Here is a 3624-nt window from a genome sequence, read left to right on the forward strand (position 1 = left end):
AAAAAAAAAAAAAAGAAATTCCCTAAATGACTCTTTCATTCCCAGCATCTCTGTTCTATCTTTTTTATCATCTTATTTATCTCTTCAGTGAATTTTTCATTCAAGCCGTGAACGATTTTTCCATTTCATTGTGTTGGCTATCAACTTTTCCATCAATCCCATTGGTCTTACTCGCATCCATATTCTGGATTCCATAGCTGACATTTCAACAATCTCCTTTTGGTGGGAGTCTGTTGGTAGAGAGCTATTGTGTGATCTTTGGGGGTGTCAAGACAGGCTGCTTTTTTCATGTTGCCAAGGTTCTTGGGCTTATTCCTTTTCACCTGGAACCTCTTCCCTCAGCTCGGATAGATAGCTTTGCAGTTCACCTCTTCTCCTCTGCTGGGAGCTCTGTTGTTTGGTGAGGAGAGGGAGAGGGCCCTCTTGAGTCCTATTCTGGAAGATTGGCCACACAGGGTAGGGGTGGGGGCACTATGAGCCTTTACTACTATTGCTATTCAGCATCTCACCATCCCTCCGTGGTCATCCTGGGGCTGCTGCTCATGCTGGTCATCCATGACCATCTGCTCACGTCTGGCAGAGGTGGTTGCATTGCTGTTCACCCCACCAGCTCTGTCTGTGGCAGGTCTTCCCAGGTGGTGGCAGCAGCAGCTGCACTGCCCAGGCACTGAGGGCCCTAGACACAGGTAAGATGAGCATAACGGAGCCTTTGGAAGTATTTTAATGGTTGCTATGATATGATGGTCTTAGGTTGGGAGTACATTTTTCTTTTCTTTTCTTTTTTTTTTTTTTTTAGTTTCTTTTTCTTTTTGTTTTTATTGAATGTACATAATGCACTTCTGGGGTACAGTGTGGAGTTTTCACACACAATCCGAAATACTTCCATCAAACTGGTTAACATAGCCTTCATGTCATTTTCTTAGTTATATACTTTTTCCTCCATTCTCAGAAGAACATTCTCCAGCTCCATCCATGTGAACATGAAGGATGTAAAGTCTCCATCTTTCTTAATGGCTGCGGGAGTACATTTTTCAAGTGAGTGTCTTTAGTTTATTTATTTGCTTATTTTTAATTGTGGTAAAACACTCATAATCTAGCATTTACCTTCTTAACCATTTTGAAGTATATACAGTTCAGGAGTGCTAAGTATTATGTTGTGTGACCAATCTCCAGAACTTTTTCATTTTGTAAAACTGGAATTCTGTACCCATGAAACAATAACCCCTTGTCCCACCCCACTCCCATTGCCTGGGACCCACCGTTTTCCTTTCTATTTCTGTGAGTTGAACGACCCTAGGGGAAGTTCATCTAAGTGGGATCACACAGTATTTCCCTTTTGTAACTGGCGCGTTTCACTTACATAATGTCCTCAAGTTCATCCATGTTGTAGCATTTGTCAGAAGGTCCTTCCTTTTTCATGGCTGAATAATATTCCATTACAGGAATATACTACATTTTTTTGGATTTATTCACCATCCAGGGACACTTGGGTTGCTTCTACCCTTTGGCTATTGTGAATAATGCTTCAACAAATGTGGATAGAAGGGAAGTTTCTTTCAAACTAATTCTAGAGAATTTTGGAGAACTGCAAAGCTCATCCTGTGAAGGCCAATCTCCCCCTCTAATCACTCAGCACTGGCTAGCAGTGAATGATTATTTTTTTTATAAACAATGATGAGAGCCTTTCCTGAGACAGATGAGTTTGTGAAGACCAAGGAAACAAGGTTCAACTAATGATCTCTTTTATAGTAAATACGACTACAGTCGAAGTCCTCTTCTCCATAGCCAACATGGATAATTGATGAGTTAATGAAGTACAAGGAGGAATTAAAGAGAGAAAAATCCATCTCAAACATTCTAACCCAAACACAAGATGAATTCTGCTTTGCCGATATCTTTGTGCAGGGAATCAAGGCCTCCTCTTTCAGTGTGGATCAGTCGATTGGAGTCCTGGACACTCTTGAGTAACCACACTCATAATTCATCAGGAATAGTATTCAGTTTTGGTTACTTAAGTGGAGCAAGAATTTAGATAGAAGTTAAACAATCTGAGTGCCAAATCTTTCCTTTGCAACAAACTTTTTGGGGACCTTATTCTTTCCCATGTGACAATTTTCTGGTGGTTCCAAGACTTTAGAAGAGGCTGAACTTCATGGAAAGATGAGGAAAGAGGAGTGGGCATCTGGTGACCACGGTGACTGAGGCAAACATCGCTGCTCTGGACAAAGTGTCTCCTGAAAACACTTGGGTGGTGTGTAAGGACACCAGAACGGCACTACAGATTGGATCACTAGCAGTGTCCGACATCCTGTACGGTTATCTCCAAGTCAGGGAAGTTTCATCCCAATGGGTGCCTCAAATTTTGACAGATGAACAAATTTAGACATCTTTCTGACATTGTTACTGGTGATGGAAGCTGAAACTACCAGTCGGATCCAGAAAGTAAGGGTCAGTCAATCCACCGACAACAGTGAAGCAGCCTGGAATAGTGGGGGAAAAATGCTGGTAACTGTCTTCTCCAAAGAGGGACATGTTGCAGCTGTTTCTCTGGCAGAACAAAGGAACGTTACAGCACAGTAATGTACACACAGTACGCCTCCCAGAAGTTTTCAGGAATCTTCAAGATCAGAAGCCAAGGATTGCAGTGGACCATCTGGCACCATGACAATGGTTCCACCCACGCAGCCAACAACACCAGTCAGTTCCTGGAGGCCACAGAGGTTAAGCCTATGACTCATCTACCCGCCAGTCCTGACCTGGCCCCTGTGATTAGTTCCTGTTACCTACAATAAAAAAATCACATGCAGAGAACAAAGTTCTCCAGCCCTAAAGAAGCTGTTCATGCCTATGAAAATGAACTTACAGCACTTGAAGATAACAAATGGAAAGAGTGTTTTCAAAAATGGTTTATATTTAAAAAATGGTTTATAAGAATGCAAAAGTCCATAGACTGTTGTGGCAATTATTTTGAGAAAATGTAGTAATCAAAATGATTTTATATTTCTTTTTTTTTTTTTTTTTGCAGTTATTGGCCGGGGCTGGGTTTGAACCCACCACCTCCTGCATATGGGGCTAATGCCCCACTCCTTTGAGCCACAGGCGCCGCCCACAATTTTATATTTCTTAATTTTTGTGTGTCTCAAAACTTTTGTAGCATCCCTCATATGAAATGCCAGTATTTCTTCCCAGTCTGTTTGTTGGCTTTCCACTTTCTGCCTGGTATTCTTTGAAGCAGAAACGTTCTGAACTTTGATGAAGTCCAGTCTGTCTGTTGTTTTCTTTTGTCACCTGTGCTCCTGGTGTCATATCTCAGAAGTCTTTGCCCAACCAAAGGGCATGAAACTTCACTCCTGTGTTTCCTCTTGTGAGCTTCCAAGTTTGGGCTTTTACATTTAGGTCTGTGATCCATTTGGACTTTGAGGGGTATGGTATGAGAAAGAAGATGTCCAATTGGCTCTACGGAATTTGTTGAAAAGATTATTCTTTCCCCATTGAATTGTCCTGGTGCCCTTGTCAAAAATCAATTGACATAGTTGGGTGCAGTGGCTCAAACCTATTGTGGTGGGTACTTGTAGTCCCAGCAACTTGGGAGGCTGAGGAAAGAGGATAGCTTGTGCCTAGGAG

The sequence above is a fragment of the Otolemur garnettii genome, unplaced genomic scaffold, assembly GCF_000181295.1.
Source record: "Otolemur garnettii isolate 467f Iridium unplaced genomic scaffold, OtoGar3 scaffold00141, whole genome shotgun sequence".
Lineage (NCBI taxonomy): Eukaryota > Metazoa > Chordata > Mammalia > Primates > Galagidae > Otolemur > Otolemur garnettii.